The sequence below is a fragment of the Seriola lalandi genome, unplaced genomic scaffold (assembly GCF_002814215.2).
Source record: "Seriola lalandi dorsalis isolate HSWRI2012SDOR001 ecotype SW California unplaced genomic scaffold, Sedor1 jcf7180002054907, whole genome shotgun sequence".
NCBI classification, from domain to species: Eukaryota; Metazoa; Chordata; class Actinopteri; order Carangiformes; family Carangidae; genus Seriola; species Seriola lalandi.
In genome coordinates, this window is record NW_019525459.1 from 827937 (window position 1) to 837976 (window position 10040).

The window sequence follows — 10040 nt, forward strand, 5'->3', positions numbered from 1 at the left end:
CCGACCTGTTGTTACTAGAGCTCCAGAGAGTAGCCTGAAAGAGGAGAAGTTTTTGCTTGTAGTCAATGTAACCCATCTTTTAGCTTCATTTCACCAGTGAGAATTAAATGACGTGCAAGTAATGAAACAAAAGGGATTTCTGGACATGATGAAGATAAAGTGTTGGGTTATAGCTGCAGTGTTACAGTCAAGAAATATGAGTATTCATAACAGAAAAGGAGTAACTCTATGGCTTTAATGTTACGCCATGCGAGTTCTGCCTACAGAGAAAAACAGACCTTCTACATTCAGCCTTCATCCATGTTATTTCCATTTCTGTCTTTCATTACCTGTTAAACCCCAATTTTCTTCATCCTCTCCGCCTCACCCTGCTTCTTTCCATTCTTTTATTCATTCCTTTATCTTTATTTCATCAGCCCATCATCTCTCAGTCGAAAACAATTAGTACACCCCCTGATATCTCATCAACTATAAATGAGGTAGTTGAGTGGTAGAGTGAGGTTGAAAATGTCAGGGCTGAGCTTTATAACTCTGCAGCATACACATCGGATTTCACACACTCAAAAACGCACCAGTCCTCATCAGGCGGTAAACAATCGATTTTGAAAGGTGTGTGCAGCAGAAATCATTTCAAGGCTGCAGTAAATCTTTAAAAGCAATTCTCATGCATGTTTAATTTATTAAAAAGTATAGGCGTGGTTGTTCAACTTCATTTTTCAGTTTTTTTTTTTTTTTTTTTTTTTTGAATTTCTTCTTTTTTTTTTCCACCACAGAGAAATTGGTAAGTGGGGCCTGCTGAGACGAGACATCCCCACTACAGAGGAGAGTCTCAGCTGGAAACCAGAAGCTTATTGGACAGAAAAAGAGGATAGAGAGGACCTGTCACTTCTTTCTTTCATGTCTCATCCCTCTTTTCTTCCTGTCTCTACCTTCCTCACTAAACTCTCCATCTGCCTGTTTCCAGGAAGCTCAGTATTGTCTCTGAAGTGAGTCTTTTCTTCCATCTATTCCTCCAGCCTCCCCCTCACTCCCTCTCTAAAGTCCCAACAGAGAGAGACGGAGCAGCTGTCATGCTTTAGTTCAGATCTGCGTTTCTTTTCCTTGGTTTCCCCTCAGAGTAGCAGCAGCATGATGCTGTACTCGCTGAGGCAGGTGTATGTAACAGAAGTGTAAGAAAGCATTCATGTGTACATAAAGTAACGCGTGGTGGGACTGCAGTGAAAACTGGTTTTTATATATGACCGTTTTTTGCACCTGAATTCAGTCAGGCATTTCCCCGACATCACTCCCTTTTATTAAAGGGATGGTCCTATTTTATTGCAACCTGGATCTTATTTATGTGATTGTGGCCATCATTTCTAGCTGTAATATTAACACTGTGTGTATTAAGTTATTCATAGAGGTCTAGAAATGCAGACAGATTGCTTCAAAGAAGTCCAGCTGTGCTTTGCCGTAGGTTTGTGTGCGGTTGTCCTGTGCAGTGGGGGATTATCACTGACTCTTATTGTGAATGATAACATTTGACACTTGTTGCCCAGAGGAACAACCGATGGCAGACCGTGAAATTATTACCCAAACTGATGTAAACATCCTTCACAATTTGCCTCCTGGTTCAACTTTGACCTGCCGTACTTCCAGTAGTTGTGCACACAGTTCTTGTGGCTCCACGCCGGCAGCAGTCGGAGCCAGAGGCGTTACGGTTTTTATTTCCAAATGGTCGAAGGTCAACTTCATTGTGACATCATGATGTTCTGCAAAAACACCTCTAACCATTATTCATCACTGTAACTCAGGAAGAGGAGGTTGGCAGAGGCGTACAACCGTGAGGCGGTAATTCTACTTCTAGTAATTCTGAACACTTGACCGCTCGGGTTTCTTGCCCCGTTAGACTTCGTCATAGCGATGAGGCCTTGCTCCCAGATTCCAACAGTTATGTTGGTTCTGTCATCACTGATAGAAATGATCACCAAAACTACAAAGATAAAGTTAAAGTTGTAATTGACTATAATTGTTTAAGTAATCTCCTTCACTGGTAATGGCTCAGCCCACTGGTTTCATGCCTTTTTAGCTTCCACCCAAAACGTGATTTTCTTTCTTTTAAAATTGTCTCGTTCAAATCATTAAAAAAGAAAAAAAAAGTTCATTAGTCAACAAAAAAATCTAAACTTAACTTAAAGGAATGATTAGCTTTCTTAACCCTTAACTCATCCCAGGACCCTGCTGATGTAATCGCCAGTTGCTTGACTGCACGTGGTATTTACTTTAAACTTTTGCTGACATTTTCCGAAGCAAATTGATTTTCTACCTTCCAGGCATCAGTTGTATTTCAGCATTCCTCAGTCTGTAATCCAGTACATTTGCAAAGATTGAACTTGAGACACTGTAATCCATTACATCGAAGACTTTAATGTGTTTGTTTGTTTATTTGTTTATGCTATTATAATCTGGTAATGCAGCTCTGAGCAAATAATTCTTTGAAAACTTTCTGTGTTTAAGATTTAATATATTTTCAAAAAGTCAAATACAAGCAACAAGCAAGCACAGACAATGTGTGAATCAATGATTGTATTTTTTTATTTCTTAATAAGCTGAGTTACTGTTCTGTGACCAACTCTGAAATGTAAGTTGTCAGTGTCGGTGTGCCTGAAAGCACCGACAGGCAGAGTTGTCAAAACACTCTGTGCCTCCCAACCTCACGACAATATCGCAGCTTTTGACAGCTTTGACAAAACCTTAAGGTAAAAAACTGTTGGTTGTGATGGATTACCGAACTCAACCACACATCAAGCTTCCGCAAATTGACTTTCATACTTTCCTGGTGTGGGAGCGATATGAGAGATTCCCTGAAAGGCGGGAAATCCATCTGAAATCTAGAAGTATTTGGGAAAATGCTCAGCAGCAGTTTAATGCACAATGTAGATCTGCATGTGATGAACCCGCAAGGTAAAAATCTTAACACAGTAACCGTACTGTAGTGCATGGACAGAAAGCAGACCGCACTAGTTTTTATAATTGTCTCATTTATTAAATAATTGAAATGATGCTTTAATGATAAAAGAAGCAAACTGCAATAGTTTCTTGTTGGCCACCGTTATATCCTTTTTAAAACAAAACAAGCCCATTTAAATTTATTAATATTAGATTTACTCATTTGAACTTTTGGATATTTTCAGCCATTACCAGAGGCTACCTCATGATTATTCTCTGGCACTACAATTGGCCAAGTCTAATGGCGCAATAATGCACTCGAAGTTGCTGCCAGACCAAGAGAATGAATTTGGAAGGAGCTGTAACGGCAAAGTTTCTACCTCCGATGATGGATCTCCACAGAGCGGCTTCATTAAAACGTCTCCTCTCTGTTCATTGTTCCATTTTGGAGCTTTTTGCGGTGCTTAATGTCTGGCAAGTGTAATTCTCAACAGCCTCTGCCTCTAATCCTCACTCCCATACAGTATATATGTCTGTGCAGAGGGCCGGTGGAAACGTGCAGGCAGGCAGGCAGGTCTCCAGGCAGACTCCAATATGGCTGCCAGAGCAGGAGAGTGACAGTTTGGCTAATTAGAGCACTTTTAATTTGCACTGCCTTGATCTCTCGTCTTAGCCTCCTTCAATCTGGGAGTGTGTGTGCGTGTGCAGGAATGCTTGCTCGTGTGTATTTGTCTATTTTCAGCTAGTTCAGTGTCACCTTGTGAGGTAATTTGGAAAAGGTGAGATAGTTTTGAAGGAGGCTAAACGACAATATATCTGTCATTTAGTCCTCCTCAGACTTTGCCTGTCCTCTGTGTCTCTTTCTCCGCTAATTCATTGGCGTTTTAAGGATCATTTTCTAGATCTCTCACAATCTGTGGCCCTTGTTTTTCTGCATCTGGCCCCAAATCACACACACACACACACACACACACACACACACTCTTAATGAAAGCAGCAGCGTTTTCGGGGTCAACAGTCTCCAGTACTCCAGCACTAGTTATTCATCTGGTGTCCTTGTTTTGAAACTAAAATGCAATTAAACTAAATAAAGTGTTTATTTTAAAAAGAATTTCGAGTGGGAATGTTACAGATGTTCCTGGATGATTGGCCTCATAACATTACAACATAACAAACTGGAGATAACCAGTGTACCCGCTGACCTGATATCTGATAAGTCGTGTTTGTTCGCCTCTCAGCCAGACTCGACCTTTCCACAGCGCTCTCTCACTTACACTGTACATTATTAATGCTGCGCGGCCTATCATTTGTGTGTGTGTCTTTGTGTCTGTGTGTGTGTGTGTGTTGCAGTGAGAAGTAGGGCCCTCCCATTAGTGGGTTGATTTTAATATGTATTAATACAGTGGTGAGAATTTTTCCCATTATTACTCTTATCCTCTTCCTCTATCAAGCCGCCTCCTTCTACAGGCTGGCCCACATTAGGCCACGATCTTTGGGAGAGACGCCGAGTCTAATTCCCTTTTTCAAATGGAGGTTATTTCACAAAGACAACCCCCAGGGCTCTGAGCGAAATCAAAACTCTGAAAATGAGCAAAGAACCCTGTCTTTCTGTCCTCTTTTATCTTCCTTAGCCCCTTATTCTTAATTCCGTTTCCTGCTCCTGCTTTTCTATTTTTTTCCCCCCTCTTTCTGTCTTCATATCTCTGCTGCCCCCATCCCTGCTGAAGGCGTCACTGTAAATGCCATGTGGAGAATGAAGGAAGGGAGTTATTGTTTGTGCCTAGGGAGGCCTCTTTGTGCTCGGGTGGGCGTCAGCGCGGACAGCTCGCGAGTGACGGGGAGGTGGGGGAAGAGACGGGCAGCACGAGTATATAAAAAGACGTATTTTGGTCACTGCGGCGGTGGCTGTGACGAGCCTGACAACTACTTGGGTTCCAAACTGTGACACCGGGGCAAGCTGGAGGCTCCTTCGCTCCGCGTACGACAGATTTGATAAGACCACATCTAGAAAGGGCAGCTCTCAACCACAGTGCTTCAGAACTAGACTTAATGTAGGTTCTCCAGCAGCAGTAATACCAGGAGTTGTTTGGCTGCCCTTTTCAACCGCCCCACTGGGTATAGGACTGAGATCTTTCATTCTGCCGGCCAGGAGTGCTCTTTAATAAGCTGCGCCGCGCCAGGACTGGGTTATGTGCATTGCTGTAAATATCACATATGATTTTAAAGGTTCACCAACAAAATCATATCTTGCAGTTTTTAAATTGAACTATTTTAATGTCTTAGTATAAAAAGTCTGCCTCACTCTCCCTGCATCTATTAATGTAGACGTTTGCACAAAAACCAGAGTGTGTGTGTGTGTCCAGCTACACAGTTTGTGTGAGTTTGAGCGTGAGCGAGAGATCCGAGGTGTCACAAAGGGAGGAAAATGAGGTTGTCGAGACAAATGATGTAACCATGCAGACATACAAAACTCACCTGCCCTTGGTTAAAATCACGCAGGACAGATAGGGGATGGAAGGATAATGAAAAGATCCTGTTAAGACGTGTTTTCTTCTCGCCGTCTTGATCGAAGCCACCCACCGTCAGGCCCCAAAGCCACTTGTACCGCAGCAGTTTAAAGATAAGGAGTAATGAACCTTGCAGGTGTTGTACTGAAGTTGCAGTTTTCATGCAGACAGTTTGTGGTGGAATTGGACAGTTCTCCTGCACATGAATTCCACTGCCGTCGTGAATGTAAAAGGGTTATTCCACCTGGAGAGATTAGCCCCCCGGTCCAGGCTGTAGCTGTGTCATTGCCTGCACGTGCACCTGACTGTGCTGCGAGATGAGAGGGTACAAAGATCTCTACAATATAATTCTTATTAGAAAATCCACACTGGAGATAACAAGGTAATGGAAAGTTAGAGCGGTTGAAGAGATACATGCTCCTCTAGTGTCTGATGGTCATTTTCATAAATGTAGAGACATTATGAGAGACACGTATTAGATTTCTTCACGACACATGAGAAAATTTAATACCACTGTAATGTCAGTGAGTTAAAAGGTGCACCATGGAGCAGTGCTCTTTACAAGTGGGTCCCCATTTTGTTTGTACTGAGCATGTGCATGAGGAATTCATATTCAGATCCTGTACATGAGTAAAACTCAGATGTTTCAAAAGTAAGAGTATTGTAGATCATAGTGTTATTAGTGTGTGTATGTATGTATGTATGTATATATATATATATATATGTGTGTGTGTGTGTGTGTGTGTATATACACACATACATATTATTACTATTGTATTAATTTGCAAATAGCATTTTTTTGCTTCCTTATATACTCTCTATAATCTGCTATAGCTATAATTTGGTCATGAAAACCTTAACTCAAATCTGTACTGTCGCTTGAAACAAGAACTTATGACGCAGGTCGCTACACCACAATTATATAACATGAATCTTGAATATACTTGAAACAAATTGATTTGCACTGAAAGTAGAATAAAGTTGTGAGGACTGAGTTAAAGACTAAAATGATTTGAAAGAAGGCAATTTTTGAAGGGAACATATTAGAAATAAAAAAGTTCTATGCTTTATATAAAAACTATCTGTAATATAAATGTGGTGAGGAGTAAAAAAGTACAATCTTGCATCCTGAAATGAAACAAGTATGAAGTAGCATGAAATGGAAAGGACTCAATGACCTCAAATTTATACTCGGGTACAATTTTCACAGTGACCGAACCTGCTTGTTTCCCCCTGCTCCCTATCTTTATGCTAAGCTATGCTAGTCTCATCCCGGCTCCGGCTCCTTACTAATACCTTACCAATCTTCTCATCTGACTGTCATCACAAACGTGAATAAAAACTGTACCTTTAAGCACTTTTGCTAATGTCTAAAATGTAAGCAGCTTCCAGAAAACTTGGCATTTTGGAAGTTCTCCGCTGACAACAGCAATATTTTATCACAAAATGAACTTTACTTAAAACTGAGATGTTAGACTTCAAGTCCCTAATGTGTGTGTGTGAAGCTCTAAAAACACTGGATCCTATTTTCCCCAAAATGTATCTCAGTTGTGTTTTTATTAGACTTTACCTGCCTGGTACAAACCTACACCCCTGGTTTGTAACCGAGGCTTTGTGTTCACAACGTGCGGTTCCCAAGCAAGACATCCAGCTGTTTACAATTTCTACTGAGGCATTTTTCTGCTCCTCTAGAGCCACACAGGACATTGCAGAACAGTTTTCACAGGTTTAGTGGTATTTTTCATGTCAAATAAAATGATCTTGATGTGTAAAATCAGTGGCATTCTCATTTAGGCACAGCACAGGAGTACACGTACTTACCTACTGCTGGGTGTGACATAACCATCCATGTTGTATAAAACAGCCGGCAGGTGGATAAGCAGTTGTGTTTTTGCGAGATTCATTTAGGATTTTGATCCTTCTTTTGTAACCGCACTGTCAGACAGTATTAAAACATGTGCATGAACAATGAAAGAGTAAAGCTGCTGCCTTGTGTTTCAGGGAAATGCACTTACCTGCTTCATGCACAGTAAAGCTTCTCATTAAACGCCTCTGAATGAAAATGGATGGTGTAACCGTGTAGAAAATGGCTGTGTGTGTGTGTGTGTGTGTGTGTGTGTGTGTGTGTGTGTGTGCGCTTGGTTGGGGGGGGGGTAAGTAAAGGTAGCCTAGATTTGACCTCAACCATGTCAAACCTTTTGTTTGGCACAAAACACCCTGACACTGTGGGAGAAGTAGGTTCCACCAGCAGCGTTATCGACAGACTCTATCGACAAAAGCCCCTCGTTTTCTTAAGTCTGTCTCTCTTATTTTAAATGCGGCATTTTCTTGGCGTTATTCAACACCAAATTTCAAAATATGTTTAGACTGGCCCGCTGCACAGATACTCACTCTCCAGACACTCCTCATTAGATGGTTCACTTGGTCCAATCACTTGCTGCTGTCAATTAAAATTCAGCAAAGTAAGCATCCCAATTCATTTCACCAAGGACACGCTCTAAATAGGGCCTTTCATTCACAGTGCCAATCCAACATGGCATTACCTTTTTTTTTCTTTCTCTCCCCTTGTTTGAAGTCTTTCTTTCAGTATTTTAACTGAGGGTGTCTTGGGTTTGTCAGTATCCACGTTCATCCAAGTTTTCCTAAAGCAAATTTGGCCCACATTTACATTTACTCAGATTTTGTTTGGACTGAGACATAAAAAGTGCTTAGGTTTGCCAAAGATATATTTTTTCTTACATGAGTTATGCAATTTATCTAACAGGATTATATTTATCTACAAGCCAAAAACTCTTTACAAATATCAGTCAGTCATGGATTAATCAATTTGAATTATTAATTATCATGTCTTCATGTTGTTGTGTGATGTTATAAAACTACAAATTAGCAACAAGTTAAATGTATTAGTAACAAATACTGAGCTCTGTATGACTGTGTGCAACCACAGAGTTAAACAACATACAGTATCCCATAGAATGACACTGTTTAAGTACAAACAAACTTTTATGTGTCCGACAGCATCTGAGCAGTCGTCCTAAAGGGTTCCTTCACCCAAATTACAAAAACAAATTTTCTCACTTACCTCCAGGACTATCTTCAAACATTCAGACACTTTGTTTAATTTTTCTAGGCCTCTGAGATTTCTGCCTCCAGTCTGATGTAACAGAGGAATAATAATGGAATTTTTGTTGTTTTAATGTCATAACAAAATTGTCCATATTAAAGGTGATTATTCAAGAGTAACATTGTCTCTCTGCAGACACATTGCTGCTGAATTTTTTGCCATTTCTTAATGGCATGTCGCGCCGTCCGCCGCTTTGGTCCAGGTTGAAATATCTCAACAAGCGCTTTGGACAGATTGCCATCAAATCTTTATAGACATTCATGGTTCCCTGAGAATAAATCCCATTGACTATGTTGACCCCCCCCCCCCGACTTCTGCTACAGCGCCACCAGCAGGTCAACGTTTTCACTCATGTTGTGAAATATCTCCTGGAATTAAAACTTGTTTCCCAGTTTCCTTATGACTTTGGTGATTGCCTGGCCCCCTCAGGGTGAAAGGTTATAACTAGACTTCTCTTCTAGTGCCATCATCTGGTCAAACTTTGTCCAATACTTTGGTTTATGACCAAATACCTGCAAAACTAATGGCATTCCCATCAGCCTCAGCTCTACTTTGTGTAATTAGCAATAGTTGGCATGCTGACATGATAAACATGATAAACATTAAACCTGCTAAACATCAGCATGGTATTGTCTTTGTGAGGATGTTAACATGCTAACATTAGCATTTAGCTCAAAGCACTGCTGTGCTGAAGTACAGCGTCACAAGCTGCTAGCACGGCTGTAGACTAGTACCAAAAACACAACACCGTTCAGGTTCATTGTGACGGAGAAGAAGCAGAAGGCTGAGAGACTTAACAGATAAAACCAAAAGTATCTGCATGGCAGGAAGCTGCTTGAGGCTTGGTGAGAAAGTGTTATTTTGGTAACATGGGTAAAGTGACTGACTGAATCTCTCTCAGGTGAATGAACCCGTCATGTCTTGGGCTTATTTGTTTGGCAGTGTGGTGTTCCCCAAACAGTGTCCCTAATACTCTGGACAATTCAAAGTTTTCTCTATCAGCTAGTTTCACCGGAGTTACTTTATTGGAAACTTTTAAGTGTGTTCTCTGGGACAGTGTTTGAATTGTTTTTTTTTAATGTACTTTTTCAACGCTGTGAGCGCCCCAGATGAAATGATAGTTCCCTGTATTGAGGTGGGAGCAGAAATCGCAGAGGCAGACCGCTGGAACCAAGTAAGAAAATGTTTTTCATGATTTGAGTAAACTGACCCTTTAAGCATTTCCTCCATGGATGTATTAAGAGAGCTGGATACGGCGGTGTCACTGTGACCGCTCGCACTGTTGAGAATGAGCACGTTCTCCAGAAAACTGTTGACAGGACACCTCCACCTGCAAACAAGTACAAGCATTTACTCTTTCTATTATGAAGTTTTGGTCCATGGAAGCTTTATATTTGGCTCATGCGCCAGGTGATCAATTTACATTAAATTGACTAGGTGCCACCTTTGAGTCCGTTATCCAGTTCCTGTAAATACATCCA